General features: G+C 49.2%; 1 long non-coding RNA gene across 3 annotated transcripts in view; it reads left to right on the top strand.

Annotated features, from left to right (window-relative positions):
* Positions 1 to 23435, top strand: part of LOC127195442 (uncharacterized) — a 167807-nt gene that overhangs the window by 23849 nt on the left and 120523 nt on the right. The window lies entirely within an intron of this gene.

Below are 23435 nucleotides of genomic sequence, written 5' to 3'. Positions count from 1 at the left end.
ACACTTATCAAACACCCTTTACATGTTTTCTAGTCTGGACTTTAAATTCTCCTAAGAGTTCTAGGGCCTCATGGCCTTTTTGAAGAGGGGCAACCTGAAGCAGGACAGGCTGCGTTACCTGCAACCCCCCGCCCCCCCCCCCCCATCACACAGGTGAGCGTCAGAGTTTAGGTCTGGAGCCCTACTCCATCCTCTGGCATTTGAAGTTACATGCGTTCTCATTAGCATGGCTTCCTTTATTGGAGGGGCGGGGCTTCTCCACTATTTATCTATTAAAAGAAAAAAGATTTCTTTATTCATTACATATACAGTGTTCGGTCTGCATGTGCACTTGCTCACCAGAGGAGGGCACTGGATCTCATCGCAGATGGTTGTGAGCCACCATGTGGTTGCTGGGAATTGAACTCAGGATCTTTGGAACAGCAGCCAGTGTTCTTAACCTCTGAGCCATCTCTCCAGACAGGATCTCATGTATTCCAGACTGGCCTTGTTCTGGTCTCCCTGCCTCCACAGGTGTGTGCTGCCACATCTGGTTATGTGGTTCTGGGGCGACAGCCAGGGTTTCACTCATGCCAGACAAGCACCACCGACCGGTCTACATCCAATTCCCCATCCTCACCGCAGAATATGTGCTAGAGGAGGGATACGAAGGTGGAGGCAACTTGGGAAAGGAGTTTCTAGAAGGTTCCAGTACAGGGGTTGTCGTTGGCATTAACCCTGACCACATTTGGCTGCCTGGTACCTTGTCAAGTGTCTGCTGTGGGGTTCTGGCATGTATTTAATGACAGGGGAGTTTCTGCTGCCTCCCCTGGGTTTGTCTGGCAAGTGTTTGCCGGGCTCCTCGCTTTGCAGTGTAGAGAGAAGGGTAGCCATGAAACTTGAATCTTGAGAAGCCACTGTCTCCCTGGCTAGCTCCGGGTCTGGTTGCTCTAGTCTAGTTCCTGGTACCCAGTCCCAATTTCTTCTCTCATTTACCTTGCCTTCCCTCTCCTTTCCCCCCATCCCTTCCTTTGTATTGACTGATTCACAGATCTTAAGTACCCTGTTTTTTGGTCTGTTTGCTCGTTTGTTCTGAGATAGGGTCTGGTGTATCCCAGGCTGTCCTGGAACTCACCATGTATCTGAGGATGACCTTGAACTCCTCATCTTCCTGCCTGTACATTCCAAGTGCCAGGATGACAACCGTGTGCCACCATACCCAACTTATTTGAAGATACGTACTCTGATAGGCGGGGTGGCACAGGCTTGAAATCCCAGTACTTGGGAGGCTGGAGGCAGGAGGATGCCAAGTTCAGGACTAATCTGGCTACATAGTGAGACTGAGTCTCAAAAACAAAGGCAAAAGTAAAATAGTCTACTGATAGAAAAAAAAAATCGTCTTTTGCTTTTAGTCTAAAAATGGCATTTAAAAATTTAAATGCCTCAAAAAAAATTGCTAGTAATTGCTAAGGTTTTCTTTGGGTTGGCCTTGCCAACTTAAAGCCTATGTCCCTTGCTTCTTGGTGTGAGCTTGGGGCGAGCGAAGGCGGCTCGTGTGGATTTGGGGGCATAGTCTGAGTGGGACCTGTTGCTGTTCCGAGGGCTGTCTGAACGCCCTGGTTGTGATGGAGATCTTACAGATGTTGAGATAGCTTTAAGCTGTGTTTATTACATGGTAGCAAAGGAGATAGCTGGAAGGTGGCAGGAAATTGAAGGGAGCCCACCCTCGCCCTCCCTCACCTGAGGAGGAAATCTGAGCCTGAACAGCGCTCTGTGGTCCCTCTCCCCGGCTTTCCCTTTGTGTCACCATCTGCTGTACTCCCCCCTCCCGCCCCCCACCTCTACCTGCCCCCTCTGGTCTCTTGGCTGTTCCTGGGTGTTCTTCCTCAAGACCTTTGTGTAGTCAGTTGCTTTCTCTGTCTCGCTCCTCTCAGCCCCGCGCGCCCTCCTGACTTGCCTATCCTCTTCTCGAAGGCCTTTGCTCAGGTGCGTCTTCCCACGGGTGCTTATAACCGCACCTGCCTGCTGCCCGGGGTTTCTCCATCCACTCCCCGGCCCCCACGTGTGAAGATGACCTCAGATCAGATGTCGTCACGCAAAGCCAGGCGCACGCCTTTAATCCCAGCACCAGGGAGGCAGAGGCAGGTGGATCGCTGTGAGTTTGAGGCCAGCCTGGTCTGCAAAGCGAGTGCAGGACAGCCAAGGCTAACACAGAGAGACCTTGTCTCAGGGGGGAAAAAAATGTCGTCACACAGACACCATCCACCTACCTGTTTATTTGTTCTTCAGATGGGGTGTGGCCCCGGCCTGGAACTCTCCTAGCAAGTATTTGCCAGTCTCCAGTCTCCCAGCCCTGGGACTGCCAGCCCAAGCCGTTCCTCCAGCTCTCTGTGTATTTTTAATGCACGAACTTTGATCACGTTACTAAGTGAGCTATCCCCCAGCCTCCGCTGCACACTTCCCATGCTCGTGATGCCTTCTCTGAGAATGGAAGTGTGTCCACGGCGGCTTCCTCTCCACAGCCAGGAGAATGGCAGGTATGCCATAGGCGCTTCATAAAATGCCTGCTGGATGCTGTGCCCGTGGAGCTTTGCTGGGGCCCCCCAGCGTCTAGGACTTTCATTACATTTTAGGATTTGGAAAAATATTTGCCTGTAGGATTTTTTTTTTTAATTAAGATTTTTATCGTCGCCACTCCCTCCCCGCCCCGCCCCCCCAGTTCATTTAAAACTGTTATGAAACAAAACTCATTATGCTTCAAAATCTGACAGAGCTCAGGCCCCAGGGAGAGAGAAAGGAGGAGGAAGGAGGCAGTTTCGGAGCTTCCATCCCACCCCGCTCCTTGGTTTTGTCCTGTGCTCTCTCTGCTCATTTAGGGTGGCCTGCAGCCTGCACTGCTGGGGTGAGCAGGGGCTCCCAGACCTCGAAGGGCTCGGCAGTCACAGTGCTCAGGGTGGGAGCAAAAGGAAGGAAGCTGGGAGAGCAGAGAGGAGAGAGAGGTGCTGGTGCGCACCATCCTTGGAGACAGGCAGTCCCTGGAGCAAGGTGGAGTGTCTGTCGCTTTTCTTAGGAGTGACTTGGTTTTCGCTCAGAATAATAAGTGCTTTCGTTCGTCGGTCCAACAGCGGTTATTCTGCGCCTGCTGTGTACTTAGGAGTCTGCAGGGCCCGTGGGCCTGGGTCTGGGGTCTGGTCTCTAGCCACAGTTTTAACTGGCAGCAGAAGGAGCTCTTTCAGAGGAACTGGGTGTGACCCTGTGGCTTAGGGCCAGTGCGCTGGACATATCTCAGTCTGTGGGTTCCTGGGAAGTGGGCAGCACGCTGGGAATAATTAATGTGCGTGGAGGGGAGGCCGGCGGAGGAGGAAGTGGGGGAGCCGCCCGGGTTGCTTTTCTAAACATTCCCTAGATGAATTCATCCTTAGGCTTTCGTGTTGTGTTATTTTCGAGACCAGGGTCTTTATGTAGCTCAGGCTAGCCTCCAGCTCGACATGTAGCAGAGGATGACTTTAAACTCTAGATCCGCTGGGATTTTCCCACACCCAGATCCTTCATTTTTTATGTATTGCGGCAGACACATTCTTGACTTCAGCAGGTCCACTTTTTTTTTTTTTTAATGTGCATCAGACTGCAGCTCTTAATTTCCCTCTGAATTGTGGGAGGGAATTGGGTGATATTTTCAGATCATTGCAGGGATAGGCTGGGGAACACAATTACTTCTGCACCCTTAATGTATGCAGTGTAAGATGCAGGACTCTGATAGTGGATACTTGGGCGGGGAGGAGGGGATGCGGGGCGGGGGGGGGAGGGGGGGAAGGGGTGGAGACGGGGGAGGGTCCAGCCAGAGGCTGGAGTTTCACTCAGAATCTCATCTGCTAGGGAAACATCAGGATCAACTCCTTTCATTTCCTCTGTCCTGTCTTCTGCCACTGGGACGAGCTGGATGAGTGTAGTCGAGATTGCGTGATTAGGCTGCTTTCCTGATAAGTTGAGGGGCAAGTAAAGCATTCTGCAGTCACTTGCCGATCTGTTGCTCTGGCCAGGAGCGGTTGGCATTGGAAATACATTGGCATTACCTGTGGCTCTGGCCTTGTAGCTCGCTTAGAGTCCCAAGTCCTGCTTGGAAGACCACTGAGGGTTTATTATTCTAACGTCATCTTCACAGGTTACCCGGATTCCATTTGTGTTTCTGGTCCTGAGGGGTACGTCAAGCCCTCACCATCTGCCTCCCCACCACAAGCCAGTGCCTGCAGGATACCGCCCAGATCACCAGTATGTGTGATCGGGTGTGATCCATGCACTTAGTGGAAACTTCCAGAAGACTGTCAGGAAGCCATGTTGTATGTGCCACGCATGTATGCTGACGTGTGTGCACACTGGCTGGGTGACTCTGGGCAGCTGGAGCATGAGTGACGGCTCCTGTCAACCTACTGGGTGTCACCAGCCAGGCATTCTGAGGCAAGTCTGTTGTCCGCACAAGTGGAGGATAGACAGCAGGGGTGACTTTGTACTCTGAAGTCCTGCCCTCTTCTCCACCCCCCCCCCCCCCACCCCCAATGTGGAAGGAGAGCTTTTGTGGGCCAAAGTTCACAGCCTGAGGAGCAGTAGGAGGCGGGTTAGGAGCAAAAGCAGGAAAGGTGAGAGGCTCAAAGTGGCCACATTGCTGGCAAGTGTGTGTGGAAAGGACCTGGGTTGAGCTGGACTGAACTGGATCTGGCTTTTACTTTGGATTAGCTCTCTGAGTGGCTATTTTGAGTGTGAGTGAGTGTAGACCAGAGACGGGCCTCAGGACCCCATCTTTTGAGCCTCTTCCTGTCGTGGGGCTCCGTGATGAGCCTGAGCTGGCTGGCCAGGGAGCTGCAGGGGTCTACCAATCTCCCTTTCAGCAGAACTTTGGTTGCAGATTGTGTCACCACACCCTGCTATTTCACGTGGGTTCTGGGCCTTGAACTCAGGGCCCCATGCTTGTGGGGCAAGTGCTGTTTAGCAACTAAGCCATCTCGCTGGCCCGAGCCTCTTGTTTTCTGTGTTTGCTACCTGAGGGTGTCAGCGAGGATCGGAAGGACAAACAGCAAATGAGCGACGGCTTCGTAGACTGGCTCTGGCTGTTGGTGAGTGATGTGAAAGGCTCGCCGCTGCCGCCATTGGAGTGTGATTCACAAAAGCCGCCTTTCTGTGATCACTGGTATTCACAGTGCTCCACGGCCTCCCCTGCTCAGGACTGGGCTTTGGTGCTCTGTCTTAGGACCATCCTCTCTCTTCAGCCCAGGTATAGCGACTCCATCACTTTCGTCAGGGAGGCCAGACTCAATTCATCAGCCCAGGCTGTACTGGCAAGTACCAGCTTGAATCCAAGCATCCCTTTAAGGTGCTTCGTTACACTCTGGTACAAACTATAGGAGTAAAGTACTGAGAGGTAGGGGAGAAGACCCCTCTTCCTGAGGAGGCTGGAGACATAGGTCGCCATGGCAACCCGAGCTGCTGGGGGAAGGTGATGCAGCTTTATGGAGTGGTGTGTTCACATACTGTGTGTCTTGGTTTTTCTACTTCTTGATATATAACAGTCTGGAGAAACGTGTCCACGTGGGTGGGAGGGGCTGGATACGGAGAATGCCTCTGGGAAATGCTGGAGCCAGAACTACCCATCAGCTGGGGAATCGTGGGCAGACAATGGTCTCATCATGGCTTCTGATAGCCGCAAACTGCGTTAACAACAGGTGCGCGAGGGGCTTGAAGATTCTTAGGAACTGGCTGACTCCGAGAAAGCAAGGACAGTGGCTATTCTCTACTGCACGGGGGCCTTTCTTAAATTAAAGTTTAAAACGGACTTTAGACTCATCACGTAGGGACACAGATTGTATACACACCAAGCGCTGGGTGGCAGCTGAGGCTATGCCCGTGGGCTCGTCCCGTGAGGCTATGCCCGTGGGCTTGTCCCTTTTAAATGGGTCCGATGGGTTCTGCAGCAAGAAGCGAGCCAGATGAGCCTGCTAAGGTTTTGATGACAGAGTAGATTTTTTTTTCATTGCTTTGGAAACTTTTTTTTTTTTAAACCCAAATTACAAAATGTTACCCATCCGAGTAATGATACAAGGTACGTGCGTACACATTTAATTTTTTTTGTATTACCATGAATGCATTTTTGATAACCACAAACGCAGATAGGATATGGGAAACTGTGGCCGTATTTGATGTCTATCGCTTCCTGCCCATGCAAGGTGCTGCTGGGAGATCTCAGCTCCGAAGGGCCCGGGTTTGCAGCCCAGGTGTGAGATTCCTTGTTGCAGGGCTGGTGGCTTTTACTCTGAAGGGAGGCAGATGTGGCTGAGCGAGGAGGCCCTCTTGATGTGGACCAGAGTCAGCAGGCAGGGCTGCTTCAGAGATGAGTAAGAGGGGGGCACGATCTGGTTGCAGATTCTGACTTATATTTGCATAATGAAACTGGTCCCCACTTTCACTTTTCTTGTTTGATGAGTCTGAGGGCTTCTAATTTAATTGATTGTACAAGGACAAAGGAGATAGTTTTTTTTTGTTTGTTTGTTTGTTTTGTTTTTAAAGCAAACATCCAAATTTGGGAGAGGAGCCAGGGATGAGCCAGAAGAATCCAGATGAGGTTTTCTGGAAACGGTCAGAACCGTCAGGGTGGTGCTCAGGTCTGGCTGCTGGCATAGAAGTCACCAGAGGAACATGACAAGCAGTGAGCATGGCCCTCCTGGGTGCCAGCTGTGAAAGAGAAGGCTTTGGAAGAAGCAGGGCATTCAGGAGAGAGGGATAGGTCAGAAGGAAAGGGGGGCGGATGGGGAGATGGCTCACCGGGTAAGTGGGCTTTCAGTGCAAGCTTGCGGACCTGCGTTCGAATCCCATGAAACATGAAAAGGTGCTTGCCATCCTGTGCACCCATAGTCCCAGCCCTCCTGGACTAAGACGGGAAGCAGAGGCAGGGGAATTTCCTCAAAGCTCATGGACCAGCCAACCCTGGACTACGTGGCAAGGCCAGAAAAACAAGAGCTCCTGGCTCAAAACAAAGTAGACAGTGAGAACTGACGCCAGAAAGCTACACCTTGAACTTCACGCGTGCACGGATGCATGTCTGTGTTGCACTTGCCAGTCACCTCTACACGTCCACACACAGTGATTATAAAACGGGGGGGGAGGGGGGGGAGGACTGGAAAGCCATGTCACATGCAGCTGCCGGAAAGAGAATGCTTCACATTCAGGCCTGGTGTGTGGAAAAGGGACTGGTGTTTGTGTTTGTTGTTGCTGTTAGTGTTTTTACATTGATTTATTTTGTATGTGTCAAAGCATGTATAAATGTTTGCCGGCATGTGCGTGTGTAGACCGGAAGAAAGCTCACAGGGCTCAGGTCTCCCCTTCCGTATCCCGGGGATGGCTCTCAGGTCACCGGGGCTTGGCTATAAGTACCGGTACTCGCTGAGGCTTCCCCCCCTCCGCCCCCTTTTTCTGGTCTAGAAGGTGAAGCTAAGTTTGGAAATTGGAAGCTGTAGAAAACAGTTGATTTAATATAAACCAAGGCTTCTCAAACCATGATCTGTAATCATCCAGACTATACCAGTAGGTGGTATAATCAGGCTAGCGATCAAAATCAGTAATTAAAAGAAATGAACTGGAACAGGAAAAAAAAAAACCCCAACAAAATCCAACAAACATAGTAGAGACAAACCATGGAGTAGGCCAGATTTACATGGCTCAGCATTGTCCACAGACAGGGCTCCTTTGCTTCTGTATACGTGCATGTGTATTGTGTATGTGCTGTATGCTGGGTCAGGACATAAAGTCTTCCCACTGTTTTTAAAGGGTTACTTATTAATATACACACACGTAAGTGTTTACATGTGTGTATGCACACTGCATGTATTCAGTGTCCCTACAGTGTTCTCAGAGGTCAGAAGCGGGTGTCAGCTCTCATGGAACTGGAGGAATCGATGGCTGTGAGCCACCGTCTGGGTGCTGGGAACTGAATCTGGGTCCTGTGCAAGAGCAGCCAGGGCTCTTAACTGCTGAGCCATCTCTGCAGCCCCAAGGATCATTTCTGAGTAGGAGCAAGGGTGGAGAACACTGGAAGACTGCTACTCCATGCGACTACTCGATAATCATATTTGCTGTTTATTGAGCCCATGGCTGGGCTCTATCTACATATTTTCTCATTCAGATTTCATAAGAAGCCTGGCATAGTGGTGTACACATATAATCCTAGATTTTGCTTAGCTCTGAGGCTGGAGGATGACAAAATTGAGACTAGCCTAGCTACACAGAGAGACTCAAAACAAGTATTTGGAGCAAATACTGTTCTCATCTTGGATGTTTTGAGTTCAGTGAGGCTAAGAATTTTCTTGGGAGGGCTGGAGAGATGGCTCAGAGGTTAAGAGCACTGACTCCTCTGCCAGAGGTCCTGAGTTCAATTCCCAGCACCCACATTATGGCTCACAACCATCTATAGTGAGATCTGATGCCCTCTTCTGCCATGCAGTTGTACATGAGACACATTGTATAATAATAAAATATTTTTAAAAAGAAAGAATTTTCTTGGGGTCAGAGAGCATGCGAGAGACTGAGGCTGGAATGGAACCTAAGTTAGGCTCAGAAAAGCTTGCTCATGGGGTTGGAGAAATTTCTCAGGGGGTTAAAGTGTTTGTCCTACAAGCCTGACAACAGCAGGAGCTTGGTCCCCAGAACCTGCATGCAAAGGCTAGATGTGGTGGCAAACCTATGTAGGCCCAGTGTCCCTAGTGTTCCTAGTGGAGAGATGGGAGGCAGATGCAGGCCAGTTGGGGCCAGCTAGCCTGGAATAGGAACCCCAGCAACAGAAACAAGGAAGACCGTTACTCAACAGGGTGCAGGGGGAGAAAAGATACAGAAAATTGTTCCTTGCCTTCCACACGGGTGCTGTGGCATATGTAGCGCCCCAACAATAATAATAGTAATAATAATTTTAAAAGCCTTTTTATATAAAACGCACCCTCAGGCATATGGAGAACCATTGTTGATGGAGCATGCTACCAGGAAAAGAGCTGAAAAGTGGGAAGGATTGGGGTGGAGATGGATGGCCAGCTGGCAGGGGCATGGAGATAGGCCTTCTTCTGTCCCCGTGAGAGACTCGACCAGGTCACTGTAGCCCTTCATGACACGGCCCAGGACTTAACTAGTACAGCCTACAAGGTCAATTCCAACCCTCACGTGACTTGGATGCTCAACTGGAATTCGACTTAAGTAATAGAATAGGTTTAGATTTGTTTACAAGTGGGATGCTCTTTTAATGAGTCCTTGACTTCTCTGAAACAAATATCCACTTGTTTTACGATGTAAAGAAGTTATTAAAAATGTTTTTTGATTATCTGTAATGAACTCATCTTGTGATTTATAGCATTAAAAAAAAAAGTCATTAAAGGGAAAAGAATCCTGCAAAGCAAAGAAAACTTTGATGTAGATTTCTTCCTGGCAGGCGTTCGAGGGACAGCTGGGAGCCAGTGTTCCTCCTGTGTGGGCCGGCGAAACCCAGGCTGTCCACGCAGGCGATTGTGGGCGTCAGTGGCTGCAGCTTCTTATCTGTGTTCTGGCCAGGCCCATCCTCCCTGTGCAGTGCAGGACGAGGCAGGGGCTACGGTTGGGGAGCTTTTCTTTCCGGCTACAGAGCAAAGCGTCTACTGGTTGTGTTGCATTGTGGGCAGGATCTTAGAGGCCATTGCACTCACTTATAAGCTGAGTCCTGAAGGGGACATATGATCCATTTTGTGCCTTTGATGGGCCTACTTGATCCATTTTCTGCATCCTAGACTGGGGACCTGCTTTCACGTGGGTTAAACTGTGCTTCTTGCAGAAGGAGGAAGGTACAAGTTGGATGAAGCAGTTTGGGGGAGCAAAGAAATGTTATTTTCTTCTTGCTGTTGTTGAGACAGTATGTAACCCTGGCCAGCCTCAAGCTCTCTGTATGGTCAAGGAAGAACTCGGATCCTTCTGCCTCCACACGCAAGCACTACTGAGCTCAACTTTATATGGTGCCGGGGATTGAACCTATAGCCTTATGCATGCCAGGCAAACTCTCTACTGGCTGAGCCACATTCCCAGGCACTGAAGTGTCATGTTTTAGTTCTAATTTCATAAGGAGCTCCAAAGTGAGGTGAAGGTTTCCAGTGATTTAGTTGAAATAACGACTTGGTTGGTGAGTTGCAGGGGCCTGAATTCTGGCCTCTGCTTTAAAATGCTTTAAAGTGAACTGGGTGATTTGGAGTGAGCGACTTAGCCTGACTCGCAGAGGATATGTTAATGCTCCCTTTGGTATTGCTTAGTCAGCCCCACTGCAGGCGTGCCTAGCAGAGCATGCCCTCAGCCTTGTGCCCATTCAGAGCCAATGGCCTGCTGTCCGTTGAGGAACCATCATTTGTTATGCACTGCAGAACTTTTGGTCACGGGTGTGGGAGGTTCTCCATCCTGCTGCGTGCGTGTCAGGCATTGGGGGACTGAACATCTGATTGCTATATGAGTGAGCATGGGTGACACCCCCTTTCCTTCTAACCACTCGCGTTCAGGGAGGCTGCTGCAATTCTGCGTGCATCAACCCCTCAACGTGTGTTGATCTGACAGCATGCGTAGCTTTATTTTGTGGGTCCTATGACTGTGGAGTCTGGTCTGTCTTGAAACTTGGTTACCGCTGTAGACCTACCGCCATGGCTGTAGGTATGAAACACAGGCCATCTGATGAAGACTGTAGCCGCAGTGTTTAAGCAAGCAACTTGAGGGAATACGGAGGAGAAGCCTTTTTCGTCTTCCAAAAACTTGCAAAGATAACACAGGAGGAAAGCTACTGGAAGAATGGTGCTGGAGAGACAGCCAGTGGTTAAGAGCCCATGCTATACTTGCATATGACCCAAGCTAGGTTCCCAGCATCAGCCCAGGCAGCTCACATCTGCCTGTCATTGCATCTCTAGGGGATCTGATGCCCTCTTCTGGTCTCCATGTGTGCTGCACTCTTGTGCACATACCCACTTAGCAGCAGCAGCAACAGCAGCAGCAGCAGCACCACCACCACCACCACCATCATCATTTAATAAGCTACAGGAGACTGTGGCAGGTCATCTCCTTGGATGCCTCAGGTAGATCCCTATGGAATGACCCAATCCCAATGTGTCATTCTCACTAGTTAAGTATGTTTTCCTTTGAATATGAACTTAATATCTGAACCTCAATGAGCACAGCTGGGAGGAAAGGCAGGTAGATGGCTGTTCAGGGTTTGTTTTTCTTACTTATCAAGGCCAATGGTATGACACTTGAAGGCTTTATGACTTAATCCAGTGGGCATCAGCTCTTGAAAGATCTGGCTTAGGGCTGCTTGAATGGTTCTGTGAAAGTAGTTAGGTAGCAGTTGTGAAATCCAGGGGGTGGGTCCCCTTCACTGATGGCTCCAGGCTGTCCTGTCTGTTAGTGACTGGCCTTGCAGTAAACACAGACTACGTGGAATTCGTTTGTGTCCTCCATGATAGGCTCTCTCCACACTCTTCTCCCAACCCTGTATACCCCATCGTCTCCAGTTTCCTCTCAGCTCATAGCCTATGAGCCCATCGCAGTCACAGAATTATATAGAACTTTGTCACCCAGGAGAAGCATGACAAGGAAGGGCTCAGAAAGAAATACAGAGCCTGGGGCCCCATCCACAATAGTGTACTCAGAGCTTTCCTCTGGGTGTGTGCCCGTGCACCTATGTGGAGGTCAGAGGTCAGGCAATACTGCGTATCGTCTTCATCCACTCTCCACCTTAGTTTTTGAGACATGATCTCACCCTGAATCTGGAGCTCACCAGTTCATCCAGAACGGGCTGACCAGTGAGCTCGAGGAATCTTCCTGTCTGGGCTTTCCCATTGCTGAGGTTGTCAGTGAGTGCTGTGGCCCCACACTTTTTTAAATATGGGCTTTTGGAGAATTGAAGTCAGGTCCTTGTGCCTGCATAACCACTTTGTGGGCTGAGCCAGCTCTCCAGCCACAATCTGCCTTTGACGGAGCTGTCTAGGGCATTTAATATGGAGAAGTGTGGGGCCAGCACAGATGGCCGTGAGGTTAAAAGGATGGGTGACAAGTGTGGTTTTGATTGGTTAGTACAAAACTATCTGTGATTCCTGTTGGCAGCCTGTCATTAGAGCTTGGAGTGTGTGTGTGTGTGTGTGTGTGTGTGTGTGTGTGTGTGTGTGTGTGTGTGTTGCAGTTCACTTGTGGCAACAGCCCAGGGCTGTGGTTTTACGCACCCCTAGCTCACCCAAGTTCTTGGCACAGCTAGTCATTTCTTTGAACACAAGCCTGGCATCACAGAGTGTAGGGAGTGTGACCAAATTACCACTTGTTCCTTCCTGTACAGGAGCCCACAGCGGATCCCTTTGCCTGCTCTGTGTGTGGTGTCTGTACCTCTTGCTTTGGCTTGCAGAGCCCATAGGTAACAGGCTTCTCTGGAACCCTACCTTCTGTAGCCGGGCAGTTGCAGCCTTCACTCCTGGCTGTTCCTCCTGCTGGAACAGCAGGAGAGCCTTGGCATAGCATTCCCCGGACGACTGTGGGCACTTCGCCTTCGCGATGCTTCTGCAGCGCTCTGTGTTGCGCGTGCTTCTTCCCTGGTGTTTGCTGTTCTCGTGGACAGGGCCTTACGTTGTGTTATGTTAAGAGGCTCCAGACGTAGCAAGCACCTCACTTCTGGAAGGTGCATAGTGAGCGAGCACTCGGAGGTCCCCCTGTCCCGTATGTCTGGACATGTTTATCTATTTAGAAAGGGGGTGAAGGGAACGTGGCTGGTGTTAGAGAAGTGGGGAGTGGGGAAAGGAGATGGCTCATCAGATAAATGCTGTCGCCACACAAGCCTTTATACCTGAATTTGATCACCAGAAGCTACAGAGAAAGAAGAGAGCTGACTCCCCAAAAGTTGTCCTCTGACCTCCTTATACATTGTATATTATACACTGTAACATGTGTGTTGCTTACAGTCTAAGTCTCTTTCTCTCTTACACACACACACACACACACACACACACACACACACTTTAAACTATTTAAAAGAGAAATGAAGGGGCCTAGAAGCAACTGGAAGGATGTCCCTGGAACTGGATGGGTTTGGGCAGCTGATAACAGGGGAGAAGTGCCTGGCTCTGTGCAGTCGTTTCTTGATGCCTGGGGCAGGTTTGTTTGTTTTGATGGCAGTCCATCTTGGAGGACAATCAGGGCAGGAACTCAAGGCAGGAACCAGGAATCGGGACTTGATATAGAACCATGGAGGAACTGCTCCCTGTTGGCTTGCTCCTCATGGCTTGCTTTTTCCAGCACCCAGGACCACCAGCCTAGGGATGACACTGCCCACAGTGAGCCAGGCCTTTCCATGTCAGTCATCAATCAAGAAAATGCAGCCCAGGTTTGCCCTCAGGCCATTCTGGTGGGGGGGGGGAACGGACACGTTTTCTCAATGAAGGTTCTCTTTTTCAAAACCGACTCTAGCTTGTGTAGGGTTGACATGAAAACTGGCAGAGTCAGGATGACGATGCTGGGCTCTGTGGCTCTCTGGATGGTGTTTTGGGTTTGTTGTGAATCTTTCCTCCTCTTTGCATGTGAATCCCTCGAGTGGGAGGAGGAGCAAGGGTGCAGGACTCAGGAGCCAGCTGATTTGGTGCTGTCCTAGTAAGGACTCGGGTGGAGGCTATAATTTGCTTCTCCCGGTGAGTCTGGAGGAATCTTTTGCTGTGTTTAGAAATCATTTATGAATTATGAAAGTATGTGTCCTTTAATTTTAAAAACGATACCAAAATAGAACACAGTGTAAACAGACCAATTACTGTGGAAGATGTGGAGAGACGTAGCGCAAGAAAGAGCCATCCCTTAAAAACACTTCCAGACCCAGATGAACATTGAAGGGGCAGGCGATGTTGATGCCATCTGAATTGTCCCGGAATGGAGAGGAACACTTGCATTCTTTGTCTGAAGGCGGGGAGGGCAGTGTTGTATGACGGAAGAGTGTGCGCACTCCGCTATCCGGTGACTTCCCATTTGCAGGCCGGGATGCAAGATCCTGACAGTGCAATGAGCGGACAGAGTGGGGCTGCCCAGGGAGGGAGCTGCATGGTCACGTGGGCATCTGACTGGGAATGTGAGGATAGGGTAGTTTTAGGGTTCTAGCAATGGGCATTGGTCCTGTTACAGGATCTGAGGAGAAAAAAATAAAGATACGGAAATAGTTGATTAAAATAAATTCAACATCTGTTTCCAATAAAAACTCTTATGGGCATAATTAGGGGCTTCCTGAAAAGGGAAGGTAGATTTTTGTCAGACCAGTAGCCAAAGTTTTGCTTAGTTTGAGGCAGCAAACAGGAGGTGGCCCGTTAGTGTCACATGAGAGGACTGGGAAGGCAGCTTCGTTGGTAGAGGGCTTGACTCTCGTGATTGAAACCCTGGCTTTGATCCCTAGCACTGCAAACGCCGCCGGGTGTCGTGGCTCAAGCCTAGGAGATCACAGCACTGGGAGAATGGAGACAGAATCTCAACTTCCTAGAGCATTCTTGGCTACATAGCAACTTCTGGGCCAGCCTGAGCTACACAAGACCTTGTCTTAAAAAACAGAACAAAACACCACCACCACCACCACCACCACCACCACCATACAACAACAACAACAACAACAACAACAACAACAACAACAACATCAAACCCACAAAAAAACCAAACCAAACCAAGCAAAAGACCAGTGGGGCCGTGGTGGTACATGCCACAGGAAGTAGAGACAGAAGGATCTCTGAGTTTGAGGCCAGCCTGGTCTACAGAGTGAGTTCCAGGACAGCCAGGGTTACACAGAGAAATCCTGTCTCAGAAAAAAAAAAATCAGAAAAATATCTTATCATTTTAGAAATACCTTCCTAAATTTGATACTGGATATAAGCCATAGAATAAGCAATCACTAGATTTTTTTTTTCTCATGAAAATGAGCACTGCATGGGAAAACAAAAACAAAACCCCGGAAACAATAACTCAGATGAAAACAAAAGACGATAATATGAAGAATAATTCAAGTTTGCCAGAAGGGGTTACAAAGAGCTCTGGGAAATAAATAAAAGGGTCACCAATCTTCCTGAAAGCTAGATGTAGGTGTGAACATACACGTCTGCAGGGGAAGCAGTGTAAAAGTGTCTCCAGGACTCAGCGATGTGCAAGCTGGCACGGGAGACAGTGTGCGAGAGCTCCGACAGGAGGGCATCTGTAACCTAGCAGATCAGAAAAGATGGAGACATTCGATAACACACTGATTTGGTAAAAAGTCATTTCGCACGTTGCCAGTGAGAGCAAATGGGTATCATTGTGTGGGAAGGTAGCCATGCTATCTATCCCGGTTATAACAGCCCACGGTCCGGCGTCTAACCGCTCCAGTCTTAGGTGCCTTGCCCTGGAGGAAAATCCTGCTCGTGCAGTCTTCAGGGGATGTTGTTGTAATAATGGAAAGGGAAAGACAGCGATGTAAATCCGCTCATAAGAGAAGAGGCAAATAAAAGCTGGATCCCTGCACCATTAGAGGGTCAGTAATTCAACCTAGTGGCTTGTACGTGTGGTGCAGTAAGGAATGGAGGACAGTGGTGTGCGTTGCACACATGAGGGCAGATATTGGGCGTGTTTTGGCTTGTTTTGTTTTGGATAGTTGTAAGTGTGAACTGCATTTGGTTAATGAAGATGTGTGTGTGTGTGTGTGTGTGTGTGTGTGCGTGTGTAGCACGTGTGTATAGGGGCGTTCCCATAAGTGTGAAGGTAAATGGCTGCATGTGGAGGCCAAAGGTAGACATTGGGTATCTTTCTCAATTGTTCTCCATTTTATATGCTGAGAGTCAAGGCCTCTCAATGAGCCCAGATCTCACGGACCTGCCTAGTGTAGCTGCTTGGCTCGTTCAGGGGAACCCGTTGATTCTGCCTTCCTGAGCACTGGGATTACCAGCAGGCTGCCGTGCCCACAAGGCATTTCGATGTGGTGCTGGGGATCTTGAATTGTGATCCTCATGCCTGCACAGCCAGCAGCCAATTCCCACTCCTAAATTATATTTCTTCACATGATCCCGTGGGTAACGCGTGCCTGTAATCCCGGCACTCGGGGCATGGATGCAAATGGATCAGGAGTTTAAAACTCATCCTTGGCCGCAGAGCCAGTGTAGCCAGTTTGAGGCCAGTCTGGGCTACATGGAATCCCGATTCAGATGGCAAAAATCAATCAGCCGAACAAACAGAAAATCACATTAAAGAGGATTGACACCAGGGCCAAGATCGGCGCACAGAACGGTAGCAGTGAGGGAAGGAAGCAAGTTATAGGATGAACACACACATACACGCGCACACGCACACGCACGCACACACACGTCCACACACGCGCACACAGGCGCACACACATGCACGCATGCACACACGCACGCACGCACAGGCTCGTATACGCGCTTCCTGTCTGTTGATCACAGAACCCTTCACTCAGATGTGCTTTACAGTGTCTGCAGCAGCCGACTGGTGCAGCCCGGTTCTTTAGCTGGTAAGGAAATCCCAGGCCAAGATTTCCCATGCATTGAGGCCAAGTTCTAAGTGTGTGTGAGATGGCCATGGAGGTGATCAGCCTGCTTGCCTAGATGCTGATCTGCCCTAGGGTCTGAGGATCTGAGAGGCCTACCTACCCAGACCCAGACCTAGCCTATGACATCTTGGGTGTGGACAATCCCCACAGTTACTTCCTGTAGTTCAGCCCTGCCCTCAGCCCCAGCGGTCTAGTCTGAGGAAGCGGAGACTGCGATTCTTTCCGGCTGGGATCCTGGCTGGAGACGCTGCTGCTCTGGCGTTGACATAGGGGGAGCCTCCTGCTTTGTTCTGTGTCCTATTTCCTTCTCTAAGTTTTGGTTCGACTAAGAGGCCTTGTGTGACTTCCTGTTCTCCACGATGCTCGATATCCAGGTCCTGACCTGGGACCAACCGAGGCCCCTGCTACCCTCTGTCAGGGATGTGGTTGAAGGGTGTTTGTTTGAGTGCTAGTCCACCCTCTTGCTGGTCCTATGACTCTTGGGTAAATTATCAGCTAGACCTCAGCTTCTCTCTGTGTGGACAGGAACAATAGGCCACCTCTGGGGAGAGGCTGCTCAGTGAAGAGTTGATAACCAGTGGGTTAAGAGCCCTACTCCACTGGGCTGTGGTGCCATTTTTAATCAATGATGTCTTTACCTCTGTGTTGCTGAGGAGTCACCTGTGCTGGCTTAGGACACTTAGTGGGACCATTCATTACTTTATCCTATGTTGTCCCTTTTCCTAAAAAAACCACTGTGCAACAAATTTCCTATCTAGAGATTGCAAGTACCTTCCCTTGGTGGGACGTTTGCCCACACCGCTGCTCAGTTCCTCTGTTTAAGCTTAGTCCTAGGTCAGAAGGAAATTACAGACAAGTTTCATGTACAGACACAGCCTGGACCAGGGAACATAGCATGAGAATACAATCGCAGAACCCAGGAGGCAGGGGCACAGGTTCAGGAGAAGAAGGGCCACCTCAGCCTCAGTAATTTGTTCAAGACCGTCCTGGGCTACATGAGACCTTGCCAAGCAAAGGACCCAGTACAAAACATAGCCTCAACAATCATCTGTGAACGGACAAAATGGACGAAATGTTTTTTATCCCGAAATGTTTTTGAGCAATTACCAGCCACTTGTGGGCCTCTCCTCAGGGCCCCAAGGAGCCTTGAGGGGGAGACAGGTACCTGGTCATTTGTTTATTTTAAAGTCCTTGCTGTCTACTTCAGAAAGGTGGAAGTTTGGAGGCCTTCACAGAGGAGGTGACATTTGAAGTTCGTATCTCAGTAGTTTTCCTATGTGAGTTTTGAAGTCACCTAACAAGTTCTTTTTTTTTTTTTTCCCCCTTCTGAGATAGGGTTTCTCTGTGTAGCCCTGGCTATTGTGGAACTCACTCTGTAGACCAGGTTGGCCTCGAACTCACAGAGATCAGCCTGCTTTTTCCTCCCCTAGTGCTGAGATTACAGACATGCACCCGGCTACCTATAAAGGTCTTAAAAGGAAAAAAAAAAAAAATCAGCCAACCAAGACAAGCCTCTAGCTTCTCAGCCTTTTGGTTAAGATCAAGTTTAAACGTCTTGAAGCTAGGTGTGATGTGAAAGCACATGGTGGTGGAGACGGAGGGATCAGTTCTGGGCCAGCCTGGGCTACGTGAGGTCCTATCTTGTGCACACCCTCTCTCCTGAGTGAAAAGTAAGGCTGGCCATGTAGCTCAGTTGGTAGAGAATTTGTCTAGCATGCCGGACACCTCCAGACGACTAGGAAGCTCAAGGCCAGCCAGGCTCGATCTCGAAACCAAACAACAAAGCAAAAAAATTAATAAATAAAAAATAAAATCTTGAGAAGTTACTAAACAAGCCTTATCTCAGGAAGATAGGTCCAAATCAAGACCAGCAGACTAGTGTTCGAAGACAGAAAGTATAGAAATGGAAAGACCTAGCTTTTGCCACAGAACCAGATATGTAACTGAGACTCACCAAAAGTTTGGTGAATGGATGGATTTTTGTCTGCATAGATGCAGGAAAAACACTGACACGCAATATTAAGTATCATAAAATGAAAATAGGCATGTCAGGGAATCTCATGCTCCAAGTGAGGACGGTCTGCAAGAGCTGGTCCCACACCGTCCAGAGAGGTTGCTTCTAGGAGGGAAACGGGAACTAAGCCCAAAGCCTCTTATCTCAACTCGTGTTTAACAAAGTCTAACAGAGGCTTGTCATGACAATATAGGAAGAAAACAGAAAAAAAAAAAAAAAAAACAACAAAAAACAAAACAAAAAAAACCAACCAGAGGTATTGGTATAGGCAAGGAAGAGGAAAACACGGCTGCTTACCAATGAGACCATTTCTTTGCAAAGAAGATGACAAGCTGTGGCTGCTTGTGCATATAGTCAAAGGATCTGAAGTTGATGCTTCGATCGCATGACCAGACAGTGAGCCGCCAGGGAGAGCAGTTACCAAGCTTGAAAATCTGCAGTAAAGAGGCCCGGAGACCATTGGGGTCAGCAAACCCAGAGAGAGGGTCTTGTGAAAGCAGTAGGGTGCTTGAAGCTGCTGGACAGGTGAGCAGGAGGTGTTAGTTAGAGCTACCGTATTAGGACAAGGCAGACCAATGGGCAGTGACTACGCTAACACCCAAAAGGAAAAGGAGGACATTTGTAGTTGACAGATTTGGAGACAAATGATAAGGAAAGAGATGATTTTAAAGGAAAGAACTCCTGGGGAAAAGCAGATGACAGTTTAGAGAAAACAGTCTGTGGCGCCTTCCATCATGAAGCCTAATTCTAGATGTATTGAGAGGTTCATTTAAAAACTCTTAAACTCAAGAGAATATTTGTCCTTGGTGTAAAGGACACTTGTGTTTGAAAATCCCATAAAAATCCTTAATACCAGGCCTGATGGCACACGCCTTTGACCCTAGCACCTGGGAGGCAGAGGCGGGCGGATCTCTGAGTTTGAGACTAGCCTGGACTGCACATTGAGTTCCAGGCCAGGCTTATATAGCGAGGCCATATTGAAGATAAATCAAATAGATAAACATCGCTAAGTGTAAAGGAATACATTTTCTTAAAAATGATAAACTCAAAACTAGGTGTGCAGGCACACCTGCCATTGCAGCCCTCAGGAGGGATCAGGAGTTCAAGGCCAAGGCTAGCCTAAGCTACATGAGGCCGTGTTCCGAAAATAAATTCAAATAAGTAAGATCATGTAGAAGGGGAAGGAAGGACGAGGAAACGATTGTGCTAACCCGTGGGTAAGGCACACGTAAGAATCCCACACAGACTGATGTAGACAGCGAAGGTAGGTGCAGAGGCTGTAGTGTTGACACAGTCAGCCCGGGGAAAGGATAATTTCATATGAAGTTATAATAATAATAATAATAACAACAACAACTTCATCAGATAATAAGCAGATGTGCAGAAGAGATGTAAGCTGAAATCGCTAACTACAAAAGATTAAAAACCCAATCAACTCAGTAGTGTTCACTGGGTTTGAAATAGTGCCTGTAATTGGGTCAATTTTATTTATTTATTTATTTATTTATTTATTTATTTCGGTGTTTTGTTTTTCTAAGTCAGGGTTTCTCTGTGTAGCCCTGGCTGTCCTGGACTCGCTTTGTAGACCAGGCTGGCCTCAAACTCACAGAGACCCGCCTGCTTCTATCTCCCCAAGTGCTAGGATTATAGGCGTGGGCCACTATGCCAGGCTCGGGTCAACGTTATCATCATCATCACCATCACCATCACCACCATCATCACCATCATCATCATCAAGATAGAGTCTCCATGTGTAACCTTGGCTGTCCTGGAAATCCATATCTAGGCCAGGTTGGTCTTGAACTCCCGGAGATCTGCATGCGTAGGCGCCTGGACTGCTGAGAATAAAGGTGTGGCCTACAGTACCTGGCTTGGCTTTTCAGGAGAGTATCATGACCTTAGACACAAAAACCACAGCAGCATTTGTACCCCTTGTACCCTTCTTTTCTTTTGGGGGAAGGTAAGCCCCCAGAGACAATCCCGAGTTTGTCCTCAGTGTGGAATCAAACACAGAAGTAGTCTAGATGTGTGGTATCAGGGAATGCTAGGGTAGCTGGTGTGGGAGAACGGCAGCCACCCACCTCTAAACACAGAGAGGACTTACCCTGGACGGGCGTGTCGTGCCCGGTGTTTTACTAGGCACTGATGAGAATCCGGAAAAGTGAGAGCCTGCTGACCCCATCAAGTTTTAAAATCAGCGTTCATTGAATTATAGACTTTGGGTCTGGCTAATCTGTCTGCCTAGTGCTTGGTTTCTCAAATTCTTTACAATGAAGTTTTAAGTTAAAAATCATTTAATTATTGCCCTCTCCAATGAAACTGTGATTGTTACATATTGCAGTTTGTTCAATTTAATAATTTTATTTAAAACACTTTAAATTATATTTATTATTTCCCATGCGCGAGCGTGTGTGTGTGTGTGTGTGTAGTGAGTAAATGCCACAGCATTATATAGCAGTCAGAGGACAACTTCTGTCTGCCCACCACGTCAATTCCAGAGATGGAACTCAGGTGGTCAGGCTTGGCAGCAAGCGCCTTTACCCACTGCGCCATCTCGCTGGCCCATATTGAGGTTTTTAGCAGAAAGGTGGGGGAAAATCCTGACAGTGAAAGGAAACGTTGGGCACCAGGCATCCACCCAGGGCTGGATTTGAGTCACTGTGTTGCCCTGTGGTTTGGGGCAAATCACATATCTCCATCCCAGAAGAGGCAACGGTGATACCCACAAAGGAGGTCTGAGGGCTGTTGTCAGTTTGGCAGGACACAGTAAGCCCTTGTGTTCTCATTTCGGCGTCGCCCCCCCCACCCCCGTGTCTCCAAGTGTCAGGGGTCCCAACAGAGTCATTTCTGTGTGGCAACAGCGAGGGGGGATAGGCACACCCCTAAAGAGGGCAGTGTGCAGAACCACTGCAAATACCCTTGAGAGGGCTCCAGTAGGTGCAGGTTAAACAAAGTCTGTGCCCTGCAGACAGGAGATAGGGACGTTCTGTTGGCCCAGTGGTAGAGCCTTCACCTGGCCTGTGGGGCGTCTTGGGTTCCTTTCCTAGGGGCATTGCCGTGTGTTCCCTGTTTTAGCTCTTCTTGAGATCTCCTCTAAAGCAGGGCCAATCCTTGTTTTCTCAGATGAAGGCATAAGTGAGGAGCTCGGGGAGTCCCATGGGGAAGTGATTCAAGCCCTGTCTTCACCAAAACTCCACATGGATGAGCGCCGTGTCCTGGGGCCTTGTGTCTGAGGGCGGAGGAAGCCATATCCCATGTTCCTAGTTGTCCTTGTGATGTTTTTGTTGCAGTGACGGGCATCATGACCAAGGCAGCTTATGAAAGGATTTTTATGGCACAGAGTCCCCAAGGGTTAGAGACCATGACCATCAAGGGGTAAGGCATGGCAGCGGGCAGGTGGTCACGGCGCTGAAGCAGTCAGTAGCTGAGGGCTTACCTCTGATTCTTGGGCACAAGGCAGTGTGTGTGTGTGTGTGTGTGTGTGTGAATCTAACCGGGAATGGTATGGGCTTTTGAGAGCTCAAAGCCCACCCCTCAGGGGACACACCCTCTCCACAAGACCACACCTCCACATCCTTCCCAAATAATTCCACCAACATTGACTCACGCATTCAAATATATGAGCCAGAGGTGGGGGGGCTGGGAGGGGTGGGGAGAGGGAGGGCAGGGGCTGTTCTCATCCAAACCTCTGCAGGGGCACTGCTTGGGTAGTCCTTGAGTCTTGCCTTTTTCCAGGAAGGAAGACTCTGAGTTACTTTGCGTGGCCCCCAGAGCCTGCCTCTCCCTTCTGGGATGTGGTGCTGAGGATGGCGTTCGGCAGGGCTTCTAGGAAGATGACGCTCAAAGCTCTGAGCACAGTTGTTAAGAGTGGCGACGCCTAACTTGAGTCTAAGGCTGAGGAACAGTTCAGCTCAAGGGATGGCTCTGTTCTTGGAGTTAGGTGTTAGGTCGTAAATACCTTCAGTGTTCCTGTCTGTGGCATCAAGGCTGAAGCATTTTAATCTGAGACAGAGTCTTATGGAACCTAGGCTGGCATTGAATCCACTATATAGCCATGGATGCCGTTGTGCGTGTTTGTATGAATGCCACTTGTGAGGTGCCCTCAAAGAGAGTGTCAGATGCCTTGGAGCTGGAATCACAGGCAGTTGTGAGACACTTGCTGCTGCGCAGGTTCTTCATTCTTTTATTTGTGTTTGTTTTTTTCCAGACAGGGTTTCTCTGGGTAACCTTGGCTGCCCTGGACTCACTTTGTAGACCAGGCTGGCTTCGAACTCACAGAGATCTGCCTGCCTCTGCCTCCCTGAGTGCTGGGAATCACAGGCGTGTGCCACCACATCCAGCTCAGCTCTACATTCTTGACTGATGACAAAAGTTCTAAGTAGCAATATCCCAGTTGGGGAAGTGTCAGTCCTAAGGTGGATGCTTAGGTGGGCCAGTGAGGTTGCATCAGGTTGGGGAGCAGGGAGAAGCTAGGATCAGCTTGGTGGAAGTGTCCTGAGCAGGGAGGACTAAGGCATGAGGGGGGCTCTTGCCCAAACACTGTGAATCCCCAGAGGTTCTCAGGATGGGGTGGCATCTCTGGATGTTATGCCTCTGAAAGCTGCATTTCTGAATGTGCCTGAACTTGATGGTGGTGTAAGGGGAGGAAGGAAGGAAGGAAGGAAGAAAGGAAGGAAGGAAGGAAGGAAGGAAGGAAGGAAGGAAGGAAGGAAGGAAGGAAACCTCAGATGGGTGACAATAGCAGCCCTGGGAAAGAGAGAACAAGAATGTGTGCATCATGGACAGAAAGCAAGATTGGAGCTCGCTGCAGAGATAAGTTTCCTGGTGTGTGTGTGTGTGTGTGTGTGTGTGTGTGTGTGTGTGTGTGTGTGT

The sequence above is a fragment of the Acomys russatus genome, chromosome 11 (genome assembly GCF_903995435.1).
Source record: "Acomys russatus chromosome 11, mAcoRus1.1, whole genome shotgun sequence".
In the NCBI taxonomy this organism is placed as follows: domain Eukaryota; kingdom Metazoa; phylum Chordata; class Mammalia; order Rodentia; family Muridae; genus Acomys; species Acomys russatus.
Note: the sequence above shows the minus strand (reverse complement) of the source record. Positions and strands in the feature narration are given on the sequence as shown.